Genomic DNA, 18,969 nt, shown 5'->3' on the forward strand with positions numbered 1-18,969 from the left:
CCTATATTCCGGCTGTAAAACTTGAGAATCCCAACACAGCTCGGTAGTTAAAAGTCATCACCGATAAACCCACCAGGCTTCATTTACCAGCAGACTGGTTTGTGGCACTGAACGGGGAGGAAAAAATCCATTTCTGTGCTGGAATTGCAAAATAACCAAAACAACAACTCTGTAGGCCAAGTTCTGCCCTCAGATATGCGCCGGCAGCTTGTGGACAAGTCAATGAGCATTGAGAGTGTTTATCTGAGGGCAGAAGTTGGCATCAAGCCTCCTCACTCCATTTATTCAGGCATGGAGCGCGCCACTGAAGGCAACCAGCCTGAACTGTGCCCCAGCATCCCTCAGAAAATGAATTCTATTGAAAGGAAAATAAAGACTTGAAGCAAGTGGTGTTTGGGTTAGAAAAATCAAAAGATACTGCTATTTTTATTTTGAGGAGCAGGCTGCATCCGCAGGGAGCATGGGATGTTGCTATTTGGAAATACGTGTTTAAGATGAGTTTCCCTTTCCAGAAAGAGTCCATTATGTGATGCAACTATTCCGACCAGGGAGTACTTTTGCGCCAATAGCACAACGTTTCTTTTGCAGGATGGTGAAAGTGCTTCTTCAGTCTCTGGTTGGCTTCTGACCAGGGCTGAAAAGCCAGTCCGAGACAGAGACCTACCACTTAGTCCTGGCTGCTCTCCCCCAGATCTGCCCACGACTTTGGGGGATGATCCTCTCTGCCTTAGCTGGCCTCTCCTTAAAACAAGCCTAATAATCATTTCCCTTTCTCAACTTCTTTTATTACCTCTGGGGTTTGGTGGACAGATGCAGGGGCATTTCCACATTCATGCCTGTGGTTAGTGCCTGGTCCATGGCTGGTGTGCAGAAATGTCCAGATCAGCTGGGGTGCAAAATCAAATCCTCACTTGTTTCAAGATGAAGCTCAACGAGGTCAGTGTGCTAAGCCTTGATAGCAGGCAGATAGATTTAGCAATGAGGAGGTGTCTTCAGCCTGATGTCTTTTGGGTTTTACACTCATATAATTGGAATGGACAGCTATGTATATGAATGAGAGATAGAGTGATGGGTCTTGCAGGAAATGTTGCATGAATTAGCCATGAGTTTCTCTCTTTCCTTATTTATAATTGTTAATGTAACAGTGACGGAGTTACAACTGTGAAGAGTCCTATTCACTTTGTAGCTATTTTACTTCACCTTTTGCAAACAACAGTACTGCACTGAAAATTTGTTTTTAAATCCAAGAGAACATTAACAATGCAAAAATTAACAGCATGGCAAAGTAAAAGATGAAGTCACCACTGGTTGTTTCAAAGCTCATAGCTGTTTTTTATCATAATTTATTTTCTTATAGTTACTTCTGACTTGGTAAAAGAGCTCAGGTAAAACAAACAGGTAAAACAAATTAACGTTACCAGATCACCAGTGGCACTGCTTGTGGAAAAGGGAAAATTAAAATTTTATTCAGCATTTTGCTGTTCAGTAATGATGGCAATGATTAACACTGTTTTAAATCATATAAATATGTCAGATTCTTGTCCAACAAATATTTTCCAACAGTTTTTCTTTCCACTTGCCTTGATGATCATCAGCATATGAAGTAAAATGAAATGAAGGCATTAAAGAAGAAAGTAAGTATTAAGATCAAGGGTCATGAGTATTTGCTCTTGCACTGAACCTGAAAGGAAATCTTCCATAAAGAAGTTTTTCCTGAAAGGCCAGTGGGAAGCTAACAGAAGCATTAAGATGGAAGATAGGATACCTATAAAAAGTTATGTTTCAAAAGAAGGATGTGGGAAGAAAGGGAAGTAGGGAAGGAAATGGTATTTTAAACCATATTAAAGTAAGAAGCAGGTTTCCTAATTCTGAAAGCCTTAATTAGTCCTTTTTTAAAAGTTAAACAAAATGGATTAATCCCCAAACATTGCATTAAATTTGCCACAGTTCCTGCCCTTCTATTTGTGTGGGTAGGAGTTTCACAAAAGACCTCAGTAATAATCATAAAACAAGGACAGCAGCCCAACACACAGCGAACAGCCCATCAGTAATGAACTGGAGTGTGTAGCTTAGAGCAACACTCCAATAACAAATTAGTTAGTGTGCGCGGCCCAGCGCTGAAGAGCAACCCAACAATAACAAACCAGTGTGTGCAACCCAAAGCACTCAAGAGCAACCCAACAATAACAAACCAGTTTGCATGCCTGATGGGAGAAAAGAAATTCAGCAAGGAAACGGATTTCAGTCTGAATTTTCCAAGGGGTTATTATTATTAACAACAGAGAGTTAAACTATTAATGTTTAAATTAAGAATAATACCTTCTGGAGCCCAATCCTGCTCCCATTGACTTTAATGGGACTAGGAATGAACCCAAAGTGCCCTTAAGGGATTTAGCTAGTGAAGAGAACAAACTTTTACCTGTAACTAATGAGCCCACCATGGCAAATGGAAATTTCGTTCATCTCCGCTGGATAATGTGAGCTGGCCTTTATGGGGAAATGGAAACTATATAAGTCCTGGCACCAGGGCTGCGCTTGTGGTAACCTGCTCTCAGATGCTACTGAGCTGGATCAGGGTTAGATCACCTAAAGTGAGGATGCCTTTTCACCTCACTGTTTTCCTACCATGATGAAATTCCCAGATGGGTCTTCAGAGGGGATAAAAGGAGGCTAGATCCACTAAGCAGCCGACATAAATCATGCCTTATTGCATGAACCCCCTTCCAGCATTGCTTCACGAACACACACACGCACATCATTATATACCTTATGGTGTAAATATATTATGGTTACATTTTCAAGTTCAAATCCATCATCTGGGCCTCCCCGTGCAGAAACCCTCTGTGTCAAAGCGAGCTCCCTGCATCCCACTGAGCAGTATCTGACTCCTGAGGTCCTGAGCACAGCCCCAAAAGCTCAGACCTAGCCAGCCTCTTCGAGCTTCACAGCATGAGCCCATCTCTGATAGAGTTTATAACTCCCAGATGCAACAAAACTGAAACAACAGACATCTATCAAGCCTGATCCTTAGGAGAAGGCTTGCTTAATCAAATAGGGTGTGATCCTGCCTGAAATATGTTCTTTAATAAGTGAAGATGATAGTCATTCCCTTGCAGTCTTTCAAATTTTTGCATCACTTAGTTTTCTTAATGGGAATAAATAGACTAGTTCCATCCCTTACTCTAGAAGGACATCTCAGAAACAGTTCCCATTGTCAATCAGGAATGCTGGATGGAGTCACCCAGGGACATAGGGGCAGATCCAGCACCCTGTGACTGAGCTCCATCCGGCATAGCCATTTGCCTCTCGTGGTATCTGCTGACTGAAGGGAGCTGGGAAACCATGTTCGTAAAGAGGACATTGTGCTGATGAGGAAGACAGGGAGAGATCTGGATTAGTAAGAAAAAGTAAATACTACAGCAATTATTAGAACTCTTTCTTTTTCCCCTTGAAAGACATAATCCTTAATATTATAAACTGTGGTTTGGCTCTCATATCAATTTTGCCCAGTGAATACTGCAGAGGGTGTCTTGATTTGGACCAGTTTAACTTGAACCAGAATGCAGCTGAAGGTGTTTAGAAATTATTTTCAATCTTCAACACTCCAGAGACCTGGCTGGGAATGTAGCAAATAGATCAAGGAAATTAAAAGGAACATTGGGGTCACTGCTAGAGGTCAGGTGAGAAAAAGAAGAGTTGGCCCTGATTAATCAGAAACACGACGCTGTTGAGAAGAGAAAATATTTTGGGGTTTAGACTCCTGGCAAACAACAGCAAAATACCCATAACTGCCATTGGCTGGATTTTTTCCTTCCAACCAAACCAGAGGAAATTCCTGAACTGACAATGAACAGGAACAATGAGTGAGTCAGTACCCTCAATGCCAGAAATTCTCTGGATTTCCTAGCCAGACTGATGTGTTTGGAAGGTCACAACGATACAGAGATACATTTCTGTAGAACTTGGGGGTTGAAGATAAGCCAAGCCAAGATGCAGATAATGAATACAGAAATATTCCAACTACCCATAAAACATCATATCTCTTGAGACAGAGAAGACACACTTTCTCTCTCATTCTTTCCATAATTGTTTGCTCATTTATAGCGCTAAGTTGCTGTTAGTTTTACATGAAAGGTGCTCAGATTCTGTCTGTTGATGACCGTGTAAACCACAAAAAGAGAGCTGTGGGAAGATAACCCTAAGAAATTCTAACTGCTAGTACTTCTAAGCTGTCTAGTCCAATTCCAGGAAGACTTTTTCATTTAGTAAAATGAAGTCTTTGGAATGTCTGACATCAAAGATGTGTAAGAGCCAGAGGTAACATTACTTTTTATTTATTTATTTTTTAAAGACTGCTCATGACTTGCTGTGTTATGTCCTGGGTCTGTTCATTAATGCTTACCTCTAATATTAATCAACATAATAGCAGATACAGAGTCAGTGTTTAAGGTTATCCTAAAACCAGATGCAATACAATCACTTACATAAATAAGTCTAATCAATATATTGTCATCAGGGGTTTACAATGCAGACAGTTAGTAGCTCTTGTTGAGCTCAGGTGGATCAATTTGCCTTCTGCACCTAAGGACGGCACAGAGAGACTTTGACATACCAGCACCAACTTATCAAGTGCTCTGGAAATGATGGAAGACCAGGAAGTGAGACAGAAGTCGGCAGTCAGAGGAAAATATGATTTTTAAATCCTAATGGGAGCCCGTCCTCTGAGAAAAAAGTTACTGGTATTTTTACCATAGGTTACTCATCTGTTTACTTGTTCTTAATTTAAATGGAAAACTATGAATATTATCCGTAGGACACTTTTTTTCCCTTGGTAGCTGTAAAGTCCCTAAAACCCCACATCCCAGACCTGATCTCACACTGTTAATAACACTACTAAACACACATGATAGATAGAGGTTCTGAAGATACCCAGACACGCAAAGCAGATACACAACATGATATTATTATTGGCATGCTACGAATCTCATTACTTTCAGCAAATATCAATGGAGAAGTGACCTCTGCGCAATGTGAACACAACCAGAAACCACAGCCCCCAGGCTTTTTTTCAAATTGAAATTTCCTAATCTCGCACTACTGTACCAAACACGCAAATATGCAACAATGGATGGAAAGAAAATAAGGGTTCTCTGTATGAGTGTTGGATTAGAAAGGAATGGCTGGAAAACCAAAATTGTAGTACAAGAACATTCCAGCGTGGGGATCTGATGACACTGGAGCTGAGTTCTGCTCCTGTGGTTTACAGTACCACCAGACTGTATATCTTGCGAGAACAGTAACCTTGCACTGAACAGCTTCGTCCACATTATCTGTGTATTATTTTTCTCTGTCATCATCAGAGCTGTTACTGTTATCATTAGATAAAGATGAAAAGTTAACCTGGGAAAAACAAGGCATTTTTATTATTATTATTTGTTTATATCTAAAATTTCAAAGGGTACAGTGGGAGCAGAAGATATCCTCTGGAACAGGCTGTCAGGAACTGCAAGTTGATACAGATGTATTGATTTAATCAGCCTGTATGACACCATTTATTTATGCAAAACATCTGTGACAAATATGTGGTACTTTGAAGGCACAGTGATATGCGCCCGGTCTTGTCTTACACATGAAAATGTGTGATAAGAGTACCCACGTAGCTCAGAAGGGTTGATTTTAGGGTGTATTTTCTTTACGTTACAGCCTGGGCATGTTATAATAGCCTTTTCAAGAACTGCAGTAAATTTTAGAATTGAATTCAAACTTGCAATCTAGCATAGCACATTGAAATGGGCAAAGAAGCTGAAAATCATACATGTTTTTAAAACAAACAAATAAAACCAGACATTTTTTCTGGTATATATTAGATACAAAGCAAAGATCTTTTTAATCCATGGGAAGGCAAAACTTGTCTTACAAATTTAGGAGATTGCGTGATTGAAGAGAATATGGGATTGTCATCTCTTAAACAACAGTATGAGAAAATATTTGGAGTTCATACGTACACCAGCAAAAGTTTACATGATAAATCAGTAGCTTGAGTGCTTCCAGAATACTAGTACATATGAATGTGTTGAAACTATTGTTTCTGTTGTCTTTTTAATGCTACTGGGAAGCTTTTTGTGGTAAAGCAATAGAGTTATTGCCAGATACATTATTACAGTCTCAGTCTAACATCTGCAATTACTATGGAGTAAACGGTTCGCATCCCATATGAAATATAAAAAAAATGAGGAACAGATTTCACTATTATTCTCCCTCTCTGCGAATTCTGTGACATTTTTTACTGTATAACCGTGCCTGGGCAGTTTAAATGTCTGGAAGAAATGGGAGCCAAAGTGCTCATTTACAATTAGTGATGGCTAAACATCATAAAAAAAAAAAAAAAGAAAAAAAGAATTTGGTGGTTCACAAAAATGTCAGAAGAGTTCAGATGATTATCAGAAATCTATGGAAATGCTCTCTAGAAATCAGACTGAAGCACAATGAAAGGAGGCCCTCATATTCTCTTTTCTGTAAATGCTTCTGAAAAGGTCCTGATCTGAACAGGTCACCCATTTGTTAAACTCTGTTATTGGACTCCTCATCCAACCCAGGGGGTTGTTTCTCCCCTTCCATGACAAGCACCCAGCCCTGCACCATTCTTCTCTTAGTAGCACCGTCCACCACAGTACTTGCATTTCTTTCTCACACTCTGTTTCTCAGAGCTGGGAGGAGACCCTACCATAAATATCCATCCAGCTAGCTTATTTCCTTGCTTCAAAGCTCTCCTTTAACATTTTCTTCTGCTGCAGTGCCTACAAAGAACAATAAAATCCACTAAAAGTTGGGCTTCCTGGAGTGAGGAAATAATTTTGCCAATGTTTCTGACCAATTCTGGTTTGTCTTTTTCTCTCTGTGAACCATCTTTGAAGGAAAGCCTTCGGTGTGGTTACTCAGAGAGCAAAGGGCACTAAGGATGCCAAAAAAATATCTTTTTAGGTGTTTTTATGATGGGCTATCTTGCATAACATAAGGTGTCCAAGAAGGTGGACCTCATGGTGAAGATTTCATCCATGCTGGGATGCTTTGAGCCATTCAGGGAGAGACATGGTGATCGCACTCACTTCTTTTGGCACTGTGTGGCCTTGAGGCAAGGTTTAATTTGTGGGAAAACCCTGGCCAGTAGGGGTGGATTCCAGCCTTTAAATATATTTATATATCTATATCTCTCTCTCTATATAAAGGATTTTATGGAGCTGCCAAGGCCAGTGTTTCTTCTGAGTTACCATCACAACCCCAGATAGGCATTAGACAGCAAGCTGGCTGCACGATGCAATAAGACCTGATTCCAGATTGGATATTTCTAATGCCAAAAACTGCTGCAGAAGTAGCCAATGCAAGCCTTAATATGCACAGGACTTCCAAAACACTTTCACATCTTCAAAGCACCATGCAAACAGAAACTAATTACATTTTAATTAATGTCTTGACAAGTAAAAGGTTTTTTATTTTACCTAATACACATTCATGATGAACGGGAAACATCTAAGACCCCAAACAAAATACTCTCAGGGTGAACAGAATCTGATTTGTAGTATTCATTTAGCTAAGAGTTGCAAACACTTTTTTATAAATGTATTTACTTATATATATATATATATGTATTTACTTTATATATATATATATATATATATATATATATGTAAGTGATTTCCTTTTTCTTTTTTTTTCTTCTGCACAAAGATAAATAAATAGCAAGCTGGACTGAAATCATAGAATATACGTAAAGCAGAGGGGAAAGGTTAAATACCAAACTGAAATTGGGCATTAAAACAAAACTCCATTTTCAGGGTGTAAACAAAGTGTCTAGTCCTTTCATCAAAAGTGTTTACAGCTTATTTTTGTAATTTGAGTCTAAGTGGATAATGTTGCACACAGCATGAGTCTGTGCATAAATACGTTCCTGTTTGTGATTTTAAAAATCATAACATTCTTTGAAATATGAAAATCCTGAGTCTTGATACAACCCATATTATTGAACTGATGCCAGTTACCAATATTTATTCGATTGGCTTATGGCAATCCAGGGTTTTGATAAAGACCTGTCTTAAGAGCACAGCCTCTAGGAAGGTAATGGGGTGACTTAAATCATAAATGATAAATTGTGCAGTGATTCACAGAGGTGCTGAGTGCTCCCTCTCTCTCTGTTTAAGGATCAATGGAAATGTTCAGTCTCTGAGTTATTTGGAAAATCAAGTCTTTTAAGGCCAAAGACATGATTCCCAGAAGCAGTCAGGGCCCTACAAGCTCAGTGGTCTCAAAATAAAATCTGAGTCTTGCTGACATCTGCAAGAAAAGGTCCTGGTGCCTGGAGGAGCACCAGATCTCATCTGTCCACCTGCAAGATCAGCATTTTTTAATTATTCAACATCTCAGCATCAAGAAGTGTCATTCAGTTGCCTGTGGTTTGTCAGAGACTTCTTCAACCTGCTGCGTGGCTCCTGTTGGAAGAGAAACCCCCAAGGACACCCCAGTGAGATGTTCTTATACCCTGCAAGGATCACGGCTCTGCAGCACAAAGTTACTTGCTGCCTGCCTCCTGTAATGGACGTGGTTTTGTGGCAGGAATGTGGGCCCCAGTGCTAGGTATGAAGTCCATGCTATTGCCTCCTGCCAGCTCCAGACAGCTTCCAGTTAGAGAGTTAAGCCATATGGTCGTGTGGACAAACCCCAGTACATATAGACTCCACCTGTGGTTTGGGCACACCACAAAGACAACATGGGAATTGGTGCCCATGTTTGGGCACCTCATTGGGATTTCTGGTCGAAAGCCACTTCAAGAAACCTGGACCTGGACCAGCTTGTCCTCCATCACCTGGTGTTGGTGCTGGGCGTGTAAGTCACGCTGCTTTCCTCTTTTATCACAGCCCTCCTGTTCTCCCAGTTACAGCACATGAGCAGTGTGCTCTGGCAGGGTTTGCTGAGAAATATTTTCAAACCCTGGAAGGAGGGAGGGTGCAGCCATAAGCTCTCAGAAACCCATGTTCATTTGTGACTGAGAGCTTTTTGGATGCACTTACTACATTTTTAATAATAAGCTCATTGGCAGAACTTTCTGAAACCATTGGTCTCCTGCACCAGAAAACAAAGAGAGCCAAATCCTTTCCATTGAGTTTGCTGTCGATTGTTCTTGTTTCTTGCTTTGTTACAGGAAGCATTAGAATCTGATATCTTTAATAACTCCCATCCAAGCAGCTTTCTCACATCTTCATAATGTTTTTTTTTTTTCTTTTTTTTTTTGGATCAATTTATATTAAAAGTTTTAAAAACTCTAATCAAGTTTAACATAAGGAAAAATTCCTTTTATTCATTCAACATTTTTCTTTGTTTGATTTTTCCTAAATTTCTGCTTATGCTAATCAAAAAATTCCTTTCCTTTCTTAGTAGTTTACAGCCCTTGTATACATACAGACAGTTATCGTTTCCTCTCTTAGTCATAATTTAGCCAATTTATACATATTTTGATCTTTTAATCTTTTCTTGTAAACCAGTCCCTCTGTCTCTTCATCATTTTTATTACTCTCTCTCTCTCTCTCTCTTTCTTTACTGAGATTCCCTGAGTGGAACAGCATTCAAGAAATTAGAGCATCACCATTACCACACTTAAGAAAACTGTTATCTCTGGTCAATTAAGCTTCATCTCTATGGAGTCCTCGTATGTGACAGGTTTTCTGCTGCCATATCATAAAGCCAGCGGAGATCAAATGTTCAGCCCTGTTGGTGGTCATATGCAGTTACTCCTACATGCATGCAGACTTTTTCTGCTGGAGATGATTTAGCCTGAGTTATTGAAGACTACTTGCCAGTAGTTCATTTTCAATGTTTTTCACAAGTATTTCCCATCCATCTGCAAACACAATGAGCGATTTGTTTGCTTCTCCTTCCAGTTAATTAATGAAGGCATTAAATAAAGTGAGGCTTAACTCCTGTTCCTCTCCCACCAGAACCTCCCTCATCTCCTCAAACCTGACATGTCAAAATTTATCTTCGGTTATGGTGTTTCAGCCAATGCAGAGACCACAGACAAGTACTTACATCCAGGCCAGTTCAACTCAATCTTTCAAATAAGATTTTATGAGACTATCAAACGCTTCACTAAATTACAGATATATTTGCCCAGAACCTGATGTAGCTATTTTAAACTGCCTGGCCAGGCAATTAAATTTGGAGTAGCTGGCCATAAGAGTGTCAATACCTTTTATGGAGATGTGCTAGTTTAGAGCCAAAAGTAATGTTTTCTAAACTAGCTTTCCTCTCTGCTAAAATGCTCAGAGCTCCAGCTGCCTGTGCATCAGCACATCAGAGCTGCTTCGCAACAAGAGCATATGTGGGCACATCTGCTTGACCAGACAGACCCAGCCATTGCACATGCAATCCCAAAGCCAGACTAGACACCACATTGACCTTGTTAGTGTCCTGCTGTGCATTAGCTAAATTGCCCTGTCTCTTGGTTGCTCTGCCATACGTAGGTGGTGTTCAGACTGGCAAAGTGAGCTGATGTCAACCCATGTGGATATGCCCCTAATGCACCTGTGGGTTGCTCTGGGTTGTATTAACCCAGTGCAAAGGAAACTAGGAACTGGAAAAGGAGAAGACCAGAGGCCACTACTCATTGGCCTGTCATCACCTGACTTAATAGTTAACATTACAATTAGATTTAAGAGAGAACATAAGGAATGCATTTGTCTGGAATTACTTATCACTTCGAAGACTAGGCTCACAAGAAGAAGATACGAACTGCTTTAGCAGGTCAGACTGGAAGTCCATGCCAAATAACCTCTTATCTGCAATAGTAGCAGGAGCCCAGGAAAGAGTACGAATGTAGGTCAATTATACAGTGATACTTCCCCAAAATACTTGCCCAACCTACGGTGGTTTCTGGCTCAAGCACTTTCTGAACCAGACGTGGCGTCTTTCTATTTAATACAAAACCCAGATGGATTTAAAAAAAACTCAGATGTTTTTTTCTTTCCTGAATATATCCAGTAAACTTTTAGCACTCTGAGTATCCTGTGGCAAGGAGTTCCACTAGATGACTAAGCATGGTGTCAGGAAGGATTGCTTGTTCTCAGTTTAAACTGCCAGCTACCAGCTTCATTTCATGCTTCTGAGTTTTTGTATTAGAAGAAAAAACAGTGAACAGCTGCTTGCTATTCTCTCCTTGTCACTCATAACTCCAGAGCCCTCCATCTATCCTCTCAGTCATCTCTTTTCTGGCTGAAGAAACCTAGTAGATAGAATCATTCTCAAACTGAAGCCTTCCTAAGTCCCTGTCCTTGGCACCCTCGTCTGAGCCTCATCCAGGCTAACTAGTTCCTTTAGGAGCTTGAAGATTTGGGGTATTTCAGGTGGAGATGAGATTTATAAATGTTTACAAAATATTTATAAAATAGCACCAACATATTTTTTCTATATTCTTGATAATTTCTTTCACTTTTTTTTTTTTTTTTTTTTGATAGCTACTGCTGCAGTCTGTTTCATGGAATAATCAGTTTTACAAGATTCTCTGTTATAGCTCTAACAATCCTCAATCATTATAGTTAGTTTAGAGGATAGGTAAAATCAGAACCCTCCCCTCCCATGTATATCACTTGACATTTACCTATTCCGAATCTTACTCGATATTTATCACCCAGCCATGTACTTCCAGATGGATTTTTGGCACCTCATCACAGTCAGCCTTCATCTTTAGCCCCTGAATAATTCACTGCTATCAGCACTGTGTTCTCATAAGTCTGTCTCCATTCTCATATTATGGCTTCTTTTCACTTTTTTCATGGGATTGATGTTAGATCCCAATCCATCTGTTGAGTGGATTGACCCATACAGTCTACAACGTTAGTGGCTGCTGAAATGCCTTGGAAAGTATCTTTCTCTGCTAGGATGAGTGATGTGGGAAGAGGAGTAGAAAGAAATTTCCTCTTATTCCTGGAAATAAATTACAATTGTTCCTAAAGTCTGAAGACGTCTGCCTATTACATCATCTGAGGTTCTGGTGTTTTTAGCTAACAATCACTAACAAAGGAGATGCATTTCCTTCAAGGAATTTTACCATTCACACATCTGATGTTAATTCTCGTTGGGCCAAAACAAGAATAGGAATAAGTGACTTTTTCAGTTTATGTTTACTTTTTCCCAGGCCACAAAATATCCATTGACTATGAAACTTAAATTTACTGCATAACAAATGCCCACTTTCGTAATAAGTTAATAAAGCTGTTTCATAAATAACAGCACGAGAAGCTGCACATGCTGACCTAAGGAAAAAAAAAAAAAGGCAACATTCGGTTTTAATCTGATTCTTTATTAAACATTTATTACAGTATCTGAGAACTGAAGAAATTCAGTTCTCCACAGTCAGTTGTTCTGAGATGTATCACACATTGAAATCAGCATGGGAATGGCACAAGGGATATCTTCTGCCTCCTGGGAGTTATAGATCTCATTTTGAGACTGTAACTTGGTTGATTGCTCCCATTTCACCATCTTGCTTACTCTTATTTCACCATCTTTAAGGCAAAGAAGAAGTTTCTCACTTAGGTGGGAGAATGCTTTATGGGTTATACCCATAAATAAAGCAACCCAGAAGCAAATCTTGTGCTGTGGGGTAGCAGGACTTGCAGCCCCATAGCAGCCAGGCCATTGGGACCATCCCTGGGACTGCTTTGCCCAGCATTGCCTGGAGCTTCTGTTCAGCCCCACGTGTGCTTTGGACACGGCAGATTTTCTGGATGGGCGGAAAGAGTGGCTGAGCAAATATACACGTTGAGTCAGGAAAGGGAATAAAACGCGATGTTGATTACTGTCTAAATATTGCTGCCTTTGAAGTGAGCAGGTCTGTGTTTGGGGAGGATCGGATAGTCTTTTCTCACAGTTTGAGGCATATCATGAGCTATTTTGTGTTCTTGCCATTCTGAACATTATATCATTATGGCAAAAGGGCTAAACAAGGTAAAGGGCAAGGGAAGCATTAGGATAAGGACACCCTGTGGTGGATAGCCTGCTGTCCAGCTGAAAAAAACCCTGCACTATAGCACAACACAGCTCAGCAACTGCTCAGTGGGGAGGACAGGAGGGACAGGGTGCCCTTAGTGTCCCCATTTGCACTGCCCTGACCAGACAGTGCCAAGGCACCAAAACAGCACAGGTGTGATAAATATCTGGGGAACATCTGTCTGCAAGGCATCGTCACTCCTTGCTCCTCCACTGAGTTTGATAAGCTAAGATTTGAATTTTATTCCTCCCTGGGAAAGGTCTATTCTTTCCTTTTCTGCTTATTCTCCACTATGCAAACAGTAGGGGAATAAACTCAGGACAAGCGGACTTGCACACGAGGAATGTGGTTAATGCTGTATGCAATCTTCTCCACCCGACACTGTGGTGTCTGGTATTTTAAGCTGTGTTTTGGAAATAAACCTCCTTTTTTTGTAGTATTTATTCAAATTCTCTCCTTTTTTCCTAAGCATCTGTTACAAGGAAAAGTCAGTGGGTGTCAGTATCATTCAGGATCAGGCCAGGACAAGCAGGGATCTCCTGCATCAGTGCCTTTCAGAGCTTTACCACGTTTGGGTGCGGTGTGGAGTCAGAGATCTGGGGTGAATTGTTCTTCTGCTTGTGCCACTAAGATGTAAAACAGAAAGCATCAGCTTGCAATAAATTCACATCTGTGTTAAGTAACACACAATGGAGGTCCTTTCAGCAAATTGTCAAAGAGAAAAGACTACACTGGGAGTACAAAAGGGCAGACTGCCTCTCCACCGAATTTGGAGGAATTGGTTTTACATCTGCTCTCCAATCTATTATGACCTCATTCAGCAGCTTCAGCCCCATCCCCTGTCCTGGCTCTGCTGCAGATAGTGGCTGTGCTAAGGCAGGCGTTGTCTTCTCCATCACATGCTTAAGGACAAGGGGCTTACCGGGGTGCTGGAGCTGCAATAACAACTCCAGGGCTGAGGAAAGTTTTGGAGAGTTTAAGGTTTTTGGCAGGTACTGTAATGAAAAGGAGGGGAGCTTTCAGATCATGCAGGGGCCGTTTTCTTAACCACAAATAAATCAGAGATTTGGCATTTTCTGAGTTGCCGCCCTCCAGAAAGAACAACATATGACTGACTGGGTCAGGATCAAGTGTAAAGGATAAACGGAAGAATAAGGACATATCTATGGCTCCTAGCCTGCGGTATGCATTTCAATGCCACGCTGAAGACTTGGGCTGTTGCGCCCTCAGCAGAACTACTGAAAGATATGTTTGTTATGGCCAGTGATCATTTTCTTCAGAATACGAAAACCTTGAGATAAAAAGGTCTCTATATATGAGTGTTGTACCAGAGGGGTTGCAAGCTGCATCCCTGAGCCAGCAAAGTTTTCTGTATTGGGGTGGGAAAGTAGTGGGAATTCCATGGTGCTGGATTCATCCCTGGAAATGGTCCATCACAGTTCACCCCAACACCTCCAGCCTCTTTGGAACAGTTTGCCCTCAGGAGCTCAGTGAAAGAAGTGCATCTATGCCAGCTCCCATTTGTACATCAGGAGTGGGATCCCTGCGTATTGCCAGCTGTCCAGGTTGCAAATCCCAGAAGCTTTCTGTGCACATAAATGACATAATCTATCATACATGCAAATAATTGCACCCATTGATTCTCCACAACCCTATTGTCACCTGGTGATAAAGGGTAGTGGCTTTATTTACATATTTATTTATTTAAATAGTCACTTTTTTAAAGCTTTCTGTCTGAAAAATGATCTGAGGGTTCCTTTTACACAAGTGAAACTCCCTAACAGGAGCCTTGCTCCAATTATTCCTACATACTGGGATGACAAATATGTCTAGCTGGGAGCCTTGCCACCTCGCTTCCTCCCATGTAGAAATAAGGGAAAGGTTGAGAACTGAGGTTGTGAATCCCTGCTGTACCCCTGTAAAGTAATAATAGCAGCATCAGTAATAGCTCTTAAATCAGGAGGACTTGCTGCAGCTTGCTCCCACGAGGTTTGCATGACAGCATTTAATGTTCACGGGAATGACATGTTCCCAGCAAGAACACTCTCATTTGCATTATGGCAGGACATGGAGACCCAAGGCAGATTTGAAGTGTTGAGCAAACCTGATGTGACAACATAGTCCTTGTTTCCATACTATGTTTAGTCTAAGCTAACCCTTTTCAGACCCTCTCCCCGTTCCGAATGAAAGCTTTGTGAAAAGGCACGCGCAATGGAACAGCAAGGAATAAAAAGTATAGAAGCAAGAAAGAAAAGGAGGCAAAACGCATTTGAAGCTCCATTGACTCCAGAATTCCTATAAGCCCTCAGAATTCTCAATTTTCTAATAAATGTAATGAGATTTGAGGCTACTATGCTAATTACCAAAATTTGGATTGAACTCTTATATGAATAACCTTATCTGTTTTTGAAAAATACTAAAAGGAAAGTTAGGGTAAAAAAAGCTCATTATGTTTTGCTATAAAAGCACTATGCCAAAGCACGTTGTTTATTAACCCATGAGTGAGAAATAAGCTGACACAAGTTGTGTTAGCCACAGAGCTAGTGATAAGTCCAGAGTACATGAAGGAAAATATCATTATCAGACCACACTCTCCAACTATAGTCTAAACTATTCCACGGGCAACTATGCCTGATTTTACAAAATGATAAAATTCATGTTCTTATGAAAGTACAGACTCCAGTTTGTAAGGAGTCCGGTGTTTGGATCCAAATCCCTTTAGAGCAGATAGAAATGACTCATTAACTTCAACATGACTTGGATCAGTCTCATATCTGGGAAACTCCTTAAAACAACGATGAGATTTTACACGTGTACAATGTACAGACCTACGCTTTGTGTTTTATTTGTGCAATTGCATAGGTAAAAGTTGAAATGTAAGGAAGCTGTTCCATTGCCAGGAGTTGCAAAAAGTAAAGAGAAAATTATATCCTAATTAAAAACAACTAATTCTTCTTGGGATATGAATATTTCAAAGCAGAGGATTAACTTAATGCAAAATTTTACCAATGAATCACCATGTTTTTAGGAGTACAAATCCCACACTACATTATAGGAATTCATTTCTAATTTAGCTATACACATTTAAAAATTCTTACCATGGTTATAAAGTTGTTCTTAGAAGCATGAAACATGTATATTTGATATATACAGAGGCATTATATTGTGCTATAATCATTAAAACTACCAAAAATATTATGTTTTTTAAAGACATAATTCAATGTATTTCTTTTGTACCCAGCTCAAGGGTTACCTAACAATCATTTAACTGCAGGAAATTATATGTAGGGGTTTTCGTTTGTTTGTTAAGCAAAATAGAAAATTAAGATATGTATCTTTTATTGTAACAAACATTTCATTAAATATATTAAATCAGTACAAATTGAAGAAATAAAAGTATGTTAATAATAAAATATAATCCAACTTTTTTGTTGTTGTTTTCATAAATAAATATGCTGCAATATAGAACAAGATTTTTACTATTGATGATTTTTTTAAAGTACTCTAAAGAGTTTTTAAAATGGAACTGATATCTTCAGTCTTTGCAGTAATATAATACTTTTACTCATGTTTGCATCGTTTTAATGCATTTGTTGTTGCAGATTTTTTTTGTACCAAGAAGAATATTTTATAGTGTTCTATTTCTATATTGTGACTCTTAATGTGTTCTGTGATTTATGACTGATTTTTTTTTTCAGATCGAGTTCTGTGTTTCTGAGAAATATTTTGTGAATGTTGTTATTCAGTGCTTTTAAATTCCATTTTAATATTAATGTATTTTTAAGAAGTCAGATAAAGAAGAGAAATAGAACATATTTTTGAAATCTATACGTGCTTGTATAGTTTTCATACACAGCCTAGCATTCATCATGATCTCCCTGTTTCTTTATAACCACTAATGTTATTATTACTCTCTTTTTTTGCTATGTAGAATATTAATGAGATATCATTTCCCTGCTTTGCAAAATCTCTCTCATGTTGCTTGTTCAGTGAATAAAACTTAAAAGTCAATAAGTAGTGAGACCACCACTGAAACTTCATACCCTGGGTTTCAGCTCCGTAAACTCACAAAACAAGCTTCACATTTCACCCTTGTTCCCTGGTTTTGCTTTAAACTGCATTGAATTTCAGAAGCTGCTGTAGAAAAATTCTTCCCATCCCGCACATTCACCATCAAAGAATCCAATATGTTATGACGGAGGCAGATCACGAAAAACACAAACAAACAATCCCTACTGTACACCCAGCAAAATGATTAAACACCAGAGGAAAAAAAAAGAGTTCTTAGACATCACATTTCCTGCGCTTTTCCCCTCTCTCGGTGCACTACTTACTTGTAATTACGTCTGGGGCCATTCCTTCCTATTCCACAGGATAAACTGGAATATACTGCTCGGCAGTTTTGTCTCTAGCTCTTTAAACACTAGAGACCTTATAAGCAAACAACTTTTTTTTTTTTTTTTTTTTTTTACTTTTTTTTCTTTCTGCCTGTTATGAAATTTTAATGATCTTCCAGGGCTCTCAAAATCAAACCAACTTTCTTCCCTCCCCCTGCCCAACAACTTGGAGTCTCTATACCTTTTGTTTCAGAACTGTGCCCAAGTTAAATACACCAAACTGGGAGGGAATTAAGGCTTTGAAAGGGGGTTAAAGCGCCCCTTGTTTTCCTGCGTCTCTCAGCATTCCCGGTAAACTGTGGGATTAGGCTTGGGGAATGCTGAAAAAGCAGGTTGGAGAGTGGAAAGGCTGGAGTGGAGATGCGGGCTCTGGACTGAGAGTCCTCAAAAGGGGTTTCAGGGAGGGGGTGAGTGCCAGCACTGGCGTATGCCGAGCAGCTTTGTGATGGATGTGTTTATCCTTAAAACTAAGCTCCCATTCAAACCCATACTAGCTGGGCTCGGGCAGGCGGATGGCAAGAGAAGTGCGCTGAAGGACGGGTGGATGTTAAGGGGCCTTGTTCAAGCACTCCCTGATGTGTCAGTGCAGTCGTTTATGTTACAGGTGACCTGGAGACCTTCAGGACCATCTTAAAGGATCCCAATGGGGACAGCCAGACTCTATTTTGCTGGGATAGACAGCAGCACTCCCCCCATAGCTTTCCCTACCTTTGGGCACAGTTGAGCTCAAAAGTTCTGCTCTTGTCTGTTGTCTAAACTCTGCAAAACTCTGCAGTTTTTGTTAAGCTCCCCTCACCTTAATAATATCAATTTCATAGTGCTTGGTAATGAGTCCTTTAAAACATGTCCTGCTCCCAGTCCTGCATTGCTCAGACTTAGACGGAAACCGGAGCCTACCTGAGCCTTTCCTAGTTTATGGCAAATATTTGCAGTCAGAGGAGTTGTTTGGAAAACCAGCTGGGAATCCTTTAAAACATGATTTTGCACAAGAAGAGGAGTACAAAGGTTGCATCCCAGAAGGCAACCTTCATAGTCTGACACCTGAGGAGTACCAGCACAAAATGGTACCTGGCTGGTAGGAGCTGAAAACCAGGCAGAGTCCTCCCTACTTCCAAAGGTGGCTGTTGGAGAATAGGGATAGATGACTCTTGATGTCATTACCAAAGATATGGTAGGAATTTCACAATCTTGGAGAGCACTGCATTGTCTCAAGATGAGATTTGGCTTTGCTGTGCTTGGTTGTAGAAGAGGAAGATATTTGGTAGCTGTCCTATCACTGTATATTGTCCCCATCAGTTCATTGGTGTAAAGATGGGGAAGAAAAGAAGAAAAAGCTGTAGGAAATATCAAGAGAAAGCATTTGGTGGTAGGGAAGTGAGGAAAAATCAGAGGTGGGAAGTTAGGTCATGGGCTGGAGAGTGGGGACTTGGGGGGCTTCAAGAGGCTCCAGCACATGCTTGTTTACAACAGCTCAGGAAAACCCATGTCCCCTTAAAGGGGAGAAGACACTGCAGTGCTGAATTACCCCCAGTCCCT

The 18,969-nt window shown here is 40.1% G+C and overlaps 1 long non-coding RNA gene across 3 annotated transcripts in view; it reads right to left on the reverse strand.

The window, feature by feature from the left end:
* LOC137861951 (uncharacterized) overlaps positions 1-17,955 on the reverse strand; it is a 72,556-nt gene extending 54,601 nt beyond the window's left edge. The window contains exon 1 of one of the 3 annotated variants that reach the window (XR_011099945.1): positions 17,371-17,955. This is a non-coding gene — a long non-coding RNA (uncharacterized lncRNA). The remainder of the gene's footprint in view (positions 1-17,370) is intronic. The other 2 variants (XR_011099943.1, XR_011099944.1) reach the window with 2 other exon arrangements.
* Between the last annotated feature and the right edge of the window lie 1,014 nt (positions 17,956-18,969).

The sequence above is a fragment of the Anas acuta genome, chromosome 10, assembly GCF_963932015.1.
Source record: "Anas acuta chromosome 10, bAnaAcu1.1, whole genome shotgun sequence".
In the NCBI taxonomy this organism is placed as follows: domain Eukaryota; kingdom Metazoa; phylum Chordata; class Aves; order Anseriformes; family Anatidae; genus Anas; species Anas acuta.